This window comes from Psammomys obesus, unplaced genomic scaffold (genome assembly GCF_907164565.1).
Source record: "Psammomys obesus unplaced genomic scaffold, mPsaObe1.curated_primary_1811, whole genome shotgun sequence".
NCBI lineage: Eukaryota > Metazoa > Chordata > Mammalia > Rodentia > Muridae > Psammomys > Psammomys obesus.
The window spans coordinates 27,490,116-27,502,002 of record NW_026596117.1 but is presented as its reverse complement, the minus strand read 5'-3'; the positions used below and the strand labels follow the sequence as shown (position 1 = coordinate 27,502,002).

Here is an 11,887-nt window from a genome sequence, read left to right as displayed (position 1 = left end):
ACACACACACACACACACACACACACACACACACACACACACACACAGAAACAGAGACAGACATAGACAGAGAGACACAGAGAAACAGAGACAGGCAGAGAGACAGACAGAAAGAGCAGGCAGGGTGGAGTCAGTTTGGGTCCTGGATCTGTGGGTCTGGATAAGTCAGTGAACACTCCGGGAAGGAAGATCCCAAAGCTTGAGCTTCACAGGAAGTTTACAGAACAAAGTGCACGCAGGAAAGGCTAGTTCTGGAGACACGAGGTCTAAGCGTGATGATTTATGTTGACACTTATCCACCAGATGTCAGCCAAGTGTCTCCTTTTAGCAAGGTGAGCACACAAGAAGTAGTTTCCGGAAGGGCTCCAGAAAAGGGTGCTGAGTTTCAGCTTTCCATCACTTACAGTCTAAGATGCCTTCTCACATCCGAGAAAGACAAAGAGAGTCTACTGCCAAGCTTTCTGCCCCTCATGGGACACCATATCCCCGGTCAGAACAAGCAAGTCACATGTTCTGTAATCGTCTATGTTTGCCTCTGTTTTTCTTGTAAGCCTGTGCCTCCCTTTGAAATCAGTAGTTTATATCCTCATTTAAATTAGGTAAACACACTGTTGTAAGTTAAATACTGCTTACAGGAAAAAAAGCCAGCTTCATCTACCCTCCCTGTTCTTGGTTCTATTCCTTGGAGGGACCAAGTTCAGGTCTTGTACTAACACCAGCCAGGGTTAGTGGTGTTTGCTGCTGTAACCATTAACCTCCCACAGAGGCATCCATCCCATCAGCAAGCGTCTCTTTCCTCCTCAGTGCAGGACATCAGGAAGAGAGTGGTCGCTCTTCACTCGCATAGGAACTCAGGCTCCGGCCACCATTCTCTGTCTTCACACCTGGCCTCCAAGTCTTTGCTGGAAGAAGAGGACGGATGGTGAAATGCTGGAGAGCTTTTAAGTTAGATCAGGAACCACTACCTTCTCATCACTCCTGCATCCTGCAGCTCAGAGCCCAGCACGAAAGGGTAACCTATGGCAGAGGAGCTGGGAGCCTGTGGTTTGGCTGAGTGCCCAAGGAGCATTGGAGAAGCATGGCACATTGTCCTCGTCACTGTGGGGTCGAAGACCTGGCATTTCTCTTCACAAGGCACCCAAAAAGCCAAATTTCAGATAACTATCTCTGCAAGACCCTGAATCCCGCAGCTGTGGGTTAAAGACATCCCCCCGGCAGGGCCACTAATGTGCTAGCTGCCCTGGGTCCTAGACGCAAGCTCCCCGACCCTCTCCCAAGAGGGGCTTTCCTTAGGTCCTGGTCTGAGTGCCTGAGTTCCTGGTCTTCTATCAACATCTCCATCTTACTGCTGGGGAGAGAGAGCAGCTGGCTCTGCTGGGCCCAGGCCCCCTCTGCCTGACCGCTGCTGTGCCCAGCCCCACCTGGCCTGACCGCTGCTCTTTTACTACACTTTTCAGAACCTTCCTTTGTGTTTTAGGCCCCCGGGGAATGTGGGGCCCCATCGCTGGGCAGCTGGCACACACGTACTGCAAATGCTCAAATCTGTTGAAACATTACTACCTTCAAATCTTGGCTGTTTCACTACGTGTGAAAACCAAGTCAAGAAGTCAACTTTCCTGTCAATCCTAATCCCTCACTCCATCGTGACCCAGAGATTGTCCAAATGTATTCTAATTTTCAACCCAAGACGTAGTTAACTTTTACAGTAATTGGTAGAGTAGGCAAAAATTGTTCGTCCAGCGGTACCTGAAGGTTTCGCAGCCCTGTGGAGCTTGGTTTTTAGGGAATGGCCTCACTGGGCATCCTTATCCATCCTCTTCCCATGATCTAAGCAGAAAGGTTCTCCTGACTCACGAGCCACACTGACACATTGTAACCAGTTGACACTCACCCTATGCATAGGTTCTACTCTGGTTTTAAATGAGAGATGAGCCCTTTGTCCTTCTATTCTGTTTATAAGTGCAACAACATACAGAATTCAAGCACAGAGTAGCATAAAGATAACAAAAGCCACCTTTCTATAATAAAGATTTTTTTTCTTCTACACCTCATATATGTACCTAGCAGTGAGGGGGTACAGAGACTGGCAAAGAGGGCACTCTTATAAGAAATGTACACAAAACACAGGTGTGCCCTGAAGTGCCCTGGAATAGGCACAGATTACAAAACGGAAAATGCACGGAGCGCTCGAGAAATTCACATGCCATCCTTATCCAGGGCTATGGTAATTTTCTCTGAATCGTTCCATTTTTAGTGTGTGTGCTACTGAAAAGAAAAAAAAAACCCACTCAAAATCTATGATGATGGCTTTCCATGTTAACAACAGATTATAGTTCCCTGAATATAAGATTCCGTTAATTGTTCACACCTCATCATTGCTCGTGATGAAGAAGAAAGGGAGGAGAGGACAGAGGGGGCAGGACGGCTGTTGGCTGGGGCACTGCACACTGCCTCTGTGTGGCCCTTGTCATGCATGGGTGTTCGCCACGAACTTCTTTAAAATACTTCTATTGGTATACAGTGCCTACAGAGCTGGACTCATAGAGAAATAAGCTTCCGGGTGATTCCCTCCAGCTTTCTGAAATGTGGCAAGCCGGTATCTTAGTGTTTTTGTTATGGTGGTCAAATGCTGGAGACTGGGTGCTTGGTGAAAAGATTTGTTTGCTTCTCTGCCTGGTGATTCAAGGACTCGGCGGGGGCACTGGCTTGGTCCTTGAGGGGATCTCATGGTACCATGATGGTGGGAGAGCATAGCAAAAAGGAGCAATGCTCCCCAGAGGTGGGGAGCAGGTTGTCCTCTTGTTATAAGAGCCGTCATCCCCCGGGGTGGTACTTACCCCCCACTGGATTCCATGTCCTAAAGACCCTGCTACTTGGGGAGTCCCCATGCTGGGGGCAACGCCTCCAACCCATGAACCGTTGGGAAGATGCTCAGATCCTACCCAAACCGTGGCACCCGCCCTCCATCATGCTCTACACAACCACAGTCTTTTTTTTTTTAATTAAAAAAAGTCTCCATCCCCTTCATGCATTTTATTTCTGCAATCTCATTTAGCGCCTGCTTGTTTCCTGAGAAGACGCATACCTGTGCTCCGTCTTCGGTGACGCACGTTTGCCTCAGCCATGGCAGGGCTGTGCCCTGCTGCTCCGCTCTCCCATCTTTGTGACTGCATTACAGGACTTTCCTTTCAATGCTGGATGCAGCAAAAACATTAGAAAGGGTTTTGAATAATAATCACACCCAGCGAATGTGGTACCAATGGGCTGTACAACTCACGATGGAGTTCCTGCATGTCCGAGCAGTTAATGGGCTAACCGCCCTATGAAAACGTATCCCAGAGGCAACGAAATTAGCGGTTAGGCAGCAAGTATCTTCATAATTAACATTTTATCTGATCTTTTCAAAGACAGTAGGCCCAGTCTGCACGGTTCTTATGAAAGTTCCTTTACAAAATGGCTGCAATCCTGTTCTAAAATATTTTTTGTCAGTTCAGTCGAAGTTCAAGGAAAATTGTCATTAAAAAGAGAACAAGTTCAATATCATAAAATATAGATAATTTATTAGACTTAAAAAATCTCATTGATTCTTTTCGAAATAAAAAATATTTTATGGAGATGGGTGTTTGGCCTGCGTTTATGTCTGTGTGTCATGTGTGTAGTAGTCCCTTCTGGGGCAGAAGAAGACCTCAGATCCCCTGGAACTGGAATTATAGAAGGTTGTGAGCTGACACATGGGTACTGAGAATAAAACCTGGGTCCTCTGGAAAAACAGCCAAGTGCTCTTAGAGGCTGAGTCATCTCTCCAGGCCCCTGCTGAGTCTTGATTTTTATATACTTGCAACATAATTTTATATACTTGCAACATAATAAAAGACTCTGTCATGGAATATTGCAAAGCTGTAAGTGGCTGAGTGCCTACAACCAAGACATCAAAAGAAGCATTCCGTTTTGACTTGGAGAGAGTCCTGACTGGGGACAACGGTTTAGTGAATTGTTCTTCTGGGCTGAACATGGGGCTCATTGGGACAGCCTAGTACGGTGAAGCTTTGGGTGGGCTCCCATCACCACCCACAGTCACAGGGAAACATGACTACGTCAGATAAGTAATTTAAATGAGACATGCCAAACACATGATTGCAATCATATAGTGCATCTCGGCATGCTTCCTGTAGAGGCTTCTCCAGCATGTAGAACGACACATGCATACAAAGGAATGCGATTCTACCTCAAATCCCGATAGTTTTGACAGAGATCTAAACACCAGCCCTGGATTTTACCTCTCCTGGTGGTTTGAATGAAAATGGCCCCATAGGCCCAAAGGGAGTGGCACTATTAGGTGTAGCCTTTTTGGAGTATGTGTGGCAGTTTTGAAGTGTGTCACTGGGGATCAGCTTTGAGGTTTAAGAAGCTCAAGCAAGGCCCAGTGGCCAGCTGTCTCTTCCTACTGCCTGTGCATCCAGATGTAGGACTCTCAGCTGCTTCTCCAGCACCATGTCTGCCTGTAAACTACCATGCTTCCTGCCATGATGACAATGGATTAAACCTCTGAAACTGTAAGCCAGCACTTACAGTTAAATGTAAGCCAGTTAAATGTTTTCCTTTATAAGAATTGCTCTGATCATGTGTCTTCACAGCAATGAAACCCTACAATACCGTTTAAGGAAAGGTATTTACACAACTATATATGTTAAAACAGACTCAACTAAGTTTTTTTTTTTGCTTCTTAACAGTTCTTTCTAGAGCCTCTAAAAATATTTACTTTAAAAAACCAGTTCAAAAGCAGAAAGACACATATGGTATATACTCACTTATATAGACCTATAAGATAGGATAAATATACTGAAATCTATACACCTAAAGAAGATAAACAAGAAAGAGGACCCAGGGTACAATGATCAATCCTCACTTAGAAAGACAAATGGGAAGGACATTGGATGTAGGAACAAACAAGTAACAGGACAGGAGCCTACCACAGAGGGCCTCTGAAAGACTCTACCTAGCAGTGTATCAAAGCAGATATTAAGACTCATAACCAAACTTTGGGCAGAGTTCAGGGAATCATATGAAAGAAGGGGGAGTTAGCAAGACCTGGAGAGTACAGGAGTGCCACAAGGACCAAATATATCAGGGCACAGGGGGCTTTCATGAGACTGTTTCTCCAACCAAGGACCATGTATGGATGTAACCTAGAACCTCTGCTCAGATGTAGCCCTTGGTAACTCAGTGTCCAAATGGGTTCTCTAATAAGGGGAACAGGGACTATTTCTGACATGAACTCAATGGCTGGCTCTTCGACCTCCTCCCCCCGGAGGGAGGAGCAGCCTTGCTAGGCCACAGAAAAGGACATTGTAGCCAGGCCTGAAGAGACTTGATAAGCTAGGATCAGATGGAAGGGGAGGAGGTCCTCCCCTATTAGTGGACTTGGAAAGGGGCAGGGAGAAGATGAGGGAGGGAGGGTGGGATTGGGAGGGAATGTGGGAGGAACCTATGGCTGGGATACAAAGTAAATAACCTGAGATGAATATAAAAAAATAAATAAATTTTTAAAAAATGTTAAAAAAATAAATAAATAAAACCAGTTAACCAAGACAGGAGAGAGGCCCATGGAGACCAGCCAGTGGGCAGTTGCAAGGCCACCTCCTCTCAGAGGCATGGAGCTGCTCTGTTCTCTGCTTTCAGTGGTTTCTCATTTTCCTCTTCCTCCTGCTCCTCCTCCTCTTTTCCTCCTCTTCCTCCTTTTCGTCGTCATCCTCCTCCTCCTCATCGTCCCCCTCCTTGTCCCCCTTGTCTTCCTCCTCCCTTCATATTGCTTGTTCACATCTTGAAGATTGGTTTGGGTGCCCATTTACCTTTCTAGACACAGGTTTGACACATGGTTTTGTTAATGGTCCAGGGCACTTTGCTGACAGTGCTGCCTGGGTTTTGTTTGTTTGTATGTTTTGTTTTTGGTCAACGTGACATCAACCCAGGTGTACCTGGGAAGACGGACTGATAATTGAGAAATGGCCTTCATCAGCTTGTCCAGTGAGCATGTATGTATAGTTGTTGGGGGAGGGCTCGGCTCCCCTAGGCAGGTGGTCCTCAGTTGTATGAGAAAGCAGGCTGATACCTATCCTAGCTTCCCTCCCATTCCATCTCTTGCCATGTTCTCTTCATCCACTTCTGCTGTCTATTCTATTTCCCCTTCTGAGTGACATTCTGGCATCTCCCCTTGTACCCTCTTTGTTACTTAGTTACTTTGGGTCTGTGGATTGTAGTACGGTTATCCTGCACCGTAGGTCTAATACCCGCTTATAAGTGAGTATATACCATGTGCATCTTTTTGGTTCTGGGTTACCTGACTTAGGAAGATATTTTCTAGTTCCATCCATTAGCCTGAAAATTTCATGATTTCTTAGTTTTAACCAACGTGTACCATAATTTCTCTATTCATGGGAGAATGGGGATGAGAGGTGAGAGGGCTGGGGAGAAGAAGGGAAACTGAGGGGGGACATCTCTTTGTCAAGCTGGAGGCTTGTGATAGTGTAGGCCCCTGGGAGGATATGGGTGTGACTCTAGCTGAGACTCCTAGTGGGGGGACATGAAGACTGAAGTGACCACCTCCTAGCCCGGCAAGACTAGTGGTAAGTGGGGAACAACAACCCACTGACAAACCTGTGATCCAAAAATTATCCTGCCTATAAGACGTACAGGGATAACGAGGAAACAAAGATTGAGGGCATGTCTAACCAATAATTAGCCCAACCTGAGACCCACCCCATGATAGAGAGCCAGCCCCTGACACTAATGATGATACTCTGCTTTCAGACTGGGGCCTAGCTTGACTGTTGTCTGGGAGACTCCAGCCAGGAGCAGATCTAGACAGATGCTGAGACTTGCAGCCAACCATGGGGCAGAACTCTGGGGAGTGGCTTGTGGAAATGTTGGGGGAAGGATAGAAGAACCTGGAGGGGACAGGAACCTCACAAGAAGACCAAAAGAGACAACTAATCTAGTCCCATGGAGGCTTTCAGAGACTGAGACATCAACTAAGGAGCATGCATGGTCTGGACCTAGGCCCCCCTGTACACATGTGCCCTTTGGGCGGCTTGGTCTTCATATGAGGTGCCTGGTGAATAGCGGGGACACTGTTTCTAACATGGACTCAGTTACCTGCTATTGGATCACGTTCCCCTTGGCAGAGCTACCTTGCTTGGTCCTTGCCTGGTCCTTTCCTGGTCCAGGCAAGGTATCTCAGGCAAGCATATCTGAGGATATGCTCAGTCCTGATATGACTTGATATGCTGAGGAAGGTTGATATAGGGAGAGGGGGGCTTGGCTCTTTTTTTCTGGGGGGAAAGGAAGAGGGGAAGGAGGAAGGGGGAAGGGGGAACTGGGAAGAGAGGAGGGAGGTGGCACCCTTGGGATATAAAGTAAATAAAAAAGAAAAAAAATTCTAAAAAAATTCTATAAAATAAAAACTAAAAAGAGGCAAGCTGAGCAAGACATGCTGAACCAGCCACTAAGAAGCACGCCTCAGGGCTTTTGCTTCAGTTCCTGCTTCCAGGTTCCTGCCTTGAGTTTTCGCTTTGGCTTTCCTCTGTGATGGATTCTAACCTGTAAGTCACATAAACACCTTCCTTTCTGGAGGTTTTTTTTTTTTTCATTTAATTATATTACAACCTGATCCCAGCCCCCTTCCTCCTCTTCTCCCAGTCCTGCCCTCATATCCCCCTCTCCCATCCCCTCCTTTCCCTCTTCTCAAAGAAGGGGAGGCCCCCAAAGGGTACCAACCTTCCTTGAAACCTCAAGTCACAGCAGGACTAAGAACATCCTCTCCCACTGAGGTCAGACAAAGCAGCCCAGCTAAGGATAAGGGATCCAAAGGTAGGTAACAGAGTCAGAGAGAGCCCATACTCCCATTGTTAGGGGACCACATGATGACCAAGCTGTACATCTTCTACATATGTGTAGGGGTCTAGGTCCAGTCCATGCATGCTCTTTGGTTGGTGCTTCAGTCTCTGTGAGCCCCCATGGGCCCAGGTTAGTTGACTCTGTAAGTCTTCTTGTGGTGTCCTTGACCCCACAGTTCTTCCTCCTAACTTTCCTACAAGACTTCCCCAGCTCTGCCTATTGCTTGGCTGTGGGTCTCAGCATCTGTTTCCATCAGTTGCTGGATGATGCCTCTCAGAAAACAGTTATGCTAGGCTCCTGTCTGCAAGCATAGCAGAGTATCATTAATAGTGTCAGGGGCTCGCTCTCTCCCATGGGGTGGGTCTCAAGTTGGGCCAGTCACTGGTTTTCCATTCCCATCTTTATCCCTACACTTCTTGTAGGCAAGACAAATTTTGGGTTGAGTGTTTTATGGGTGGGTTGGTGCCCCCCTTCCTGTTGGGGAAGTCCCACCTGGATACAGGAAATGTTGACTTCAGCCTCCATATCCCCCCTCCCATGTTAGGAATCTCGGCAAAAGTCACCCCCATAGACTCACAGGAGCCTCCCTTGTCCCAGAGATGCTCCCCATCACTGATTTCCATTCTCCTTCCCAGTCCTCCTCTCTACCCCATTCTCACCTCAAACTTGATCCCCACCTGAGTTACCCTTCCTACCCCTCTCCCACCCTAATGATGATGATTATCTACTTCAGGTGATTATTTCATTTCCTCTTCTGCATGAGATTCAAGCATCCTCCTTTGGTCCTTCTTAGCTTTTTTGGGTTATAGTATTGTTATACTGTAAATTATGGCTAATGTTGACTTGTAAGTGAGTACATACCATATGTGTCTTCCTGGGTCTGGGTTACCTCACTCCGGATTAACTTAGTAAAAATATCCATCTAACAAAAGCCATCTATATATTCAATGCAATTCCCATAAAAATTCTAACACAATTCCTTATAGACCTTGAAATAGTAACCAGCAATTTCATATAAAAAAAATAAAAGACCCAAGATAGCTAAAACAATTCTGTACAATAAAAGAACTTCTGGATATATCACCATCCTGATTTCAATCTGTACTATAGAGAAATAGCAAAAAAACCCATGTGGTATTGGTATAAAAACAGACAGGTTGATCAATAGAACTGAACTAAACACTCAGAAATAAACCCACATACCCATAGACCTTGATTTTTGACAAAACCTTACAATGGAGAAAATAAAGCATCTTTAACAAATGGTGCTGGTCTAATTAGATTTCCACATGTAGAAGAATGCAAATAGATCCATATTTATCACTCTGCTTAGAACTCAAGTCTAAGCGGATCAAAAACCTTAACATAAAACAAGATATACTAAATCTAATAGAAGAGAAAGTGGGGAAGAGCCTTGGAGTCATTGGTATAAGAGACAACTTCCTGAACAGAACACCAACAGCACAGACTCTAAGATCTACAATTAGTAAATGGGACCTCATGAAACTGAAAAGCTTCTGCAAGGCTAAGGACACTGTCAATAGAACAAAATGGCAGCCTACAGAATGGGAAAGATCTTCACCAATCCTAATCTGACAGAGGGCTAATATCCAAAATATATGATGAACTCAAGAAGTTAAACAGTAGCAAACCAAATAACCCATTTAAATTCTAGGGTACAGAGCTAAACAGAGAATTCTCTACAAAGGAATCTTTAATGGCCAAGTAGCACTGTAAGAAATGTTCAATGTCTTTAGTCATCAGGAAAATGCAAACGAAAATGACTCTGAGATTCCATCTTACACCTGTCAGAATGGCTAATATCAAAATCTAAGTGACAGCACATGCTGGTGAGGATGTAGAGAGAGGGGAACATTCATCCAATGCTGGTGAGAGTGCGTTTGTACAACCACTTTGGGAATCAATCTGGAGGTTTCTCAGAGAATTGGGAATAGATCTACCTTAAGACCCATCTATACTACTCCTGAGCATATACCCAAAAGATGCTCCACCATACCATAAGGACACTTGTTCAGCTATGTTCATAGCAGGTTTATTTGTAATAGCCAGAAACTGGAAACATCCCAGATGTCCCTCAGCCAAAGAATGGATAAAGAAATTGGTACATTTACACAATCGCATACTACTCAGCCATTAAAAACAAAGACATCATGCAATTTGCAGGCAAACGGATGGACCTAGAATAGATCATCCTTCCTGGAGCTTTAATTAAAACCATTTGCCGATGTTTATCACAGCAATAGAAAGCAATCTCTGCTCCTGGGGTCTTGGTTGTCCTTGTTGTGGGGGAGGGGAAGCAACCTGCTGATCCTGGGCTGCAGCCTTTGCAAAGCTGGGGTTCCAGGCCCCTGCTCCCCTGTTGGGGCCTTCCAGGAGTCCAGTGTGTGGGCTCCTCCTTGGCTGCATGATGGCCATGATAAGCTTGGCCAGTCCTTTTTCTAGGTGGACCTTTCCCGGTGTCTCACTCGTTATGAAGATCAAGGTCCTTTTGTTCACACACTGACAGGCTTCCTGTCACTGTTTCCTTAGACATGGTCTTTCTGGAAGGACCACTCGCATGCTACACTCATGCTATGGATTTTTATATCATTGCCAAATAAGAAGTTACCCAAGAAGTGGTAGCTCTGGCCTGAAACCCTGCCCTTGGAGGCTGAGGTGGGGGGCAGGGCGGGGACAGGGATTGGGGAGGACTGAGGCCTAGGGAGCTCCTGTCTCAAATAACCTGAAACCAACCAAGCAAAAAGGCTGTGCAGGTCTCCCCCACTACCGCTCGTAAGAATGTTCAGTCCAGGATATAATAATATTCAGCTTAAAAGACTTCACTTGGTAATCAGAGAAAAGTATATGCCTTGTGTTCTCTGATCTCTTGGAAGCTGGAGAATATTCCTATCTTTATTGGCCATCTGGGAATCTCTTCATGGTAGTTTTCTTCTTTGATTTTAGTTAAATACTATTTTATTGATTAAAACCAGCTTTGCCACTAAGACCCCTTTCTATGGACAGGTAGTGAACAAATCTTAGCTTGCCACCCGCTTTTCTACCTTCTTATCTTCCTTTTGATTTTTTCTTTTTTGGGGGGAGGGTCATGCAGAAAGTTAACATTGACAGACATTTTTTTTTAAAGATTTATTTTTTAAATTGTGAGTGAATGTGTGTGTGTGTTGTACATGTGAGTCCTTGGAGTTGGCGTTTTAGGCAGTTGTGATCCTCCTGAAACGAGGGTTGGGAAATGAGGGTTGGGAATCAAACCAGGGTCCTTTGGCAGAATGATGCATCTTCGTAACCATCTCAGGTCCCAAGGGTTGATAATTTCATAGGGTAACTTGTTGCAGTTTTATTTATGGCTTTGGAGTCTATTGTACCCTTATGAGATCTTCATTATTATCAGACATGGAAGTGTTATTCTCTTTATTTTTGTTGTTCAGGAATTTAAAGATGTATATGATAAATCTGCGGAACTTCTGCCCATTGGGTGTGGTCTGTCACCTTTACCATCTAAGGTCTTCTGTTGTTGCCAGGAACCCACCCGAGAAGACCACTCAGACTTGGTTCACAGCTAATTGGAAGTCTGTATTCCAGCTGGCTGGGGCTATGTTCAGGCTTTTGGGGACCCTGGTGTAGCCTGGAGCATTTAAAGCAAGAGTCTTTTAAAGGTAAGTACATATCCTGGTATCTTGCTCTGCACCTGCAGGGGAAGATCTGCAGAAGCAGGAAGTTTAGCAAAAGCTAAGTTAGCTGGGGCGTCTTGATCTCAGGTTCCTAGAACAGAGCTGGGTAAATTTCCACAGGATTCTCCATCAAGGAGGTCAAATTCTAGTTAAACCTTAAATGCCCTCAGCAAAAATACAAGACGGAGGACCCCTTGTTCTTTCTTGCCCTGCCACACTCTTTTGAGCCTTTTGAAGCCTCAATGAAGAGTGTACTTCTCTTTGTATAATCCCTAGAAGCCTCAGAAAGTTTCTATTGTGATTTT

The 11,887-nt window shown here is 45.3% G+C and overlaps 1 non-coding gene across 1 annotated transcript; it reads right to left on the bottom strand.

Annotated features, from left to right (window-relative positions):
* Positions 1-2,171: 2,171 nt before the first annotated feature.
* LOC129692929 (U6 spliceosomal RNA) lies at positions 2,172-2,276 on the bottom strand. The gene has a single exon (XR_008722791.1). It is a non-coding gene; the product is annotated as a U6 spliceosomal RNA (small nuclear RNA).
* Positions 2,277-11,887: the final 9,611 nt, after the last annotated feature.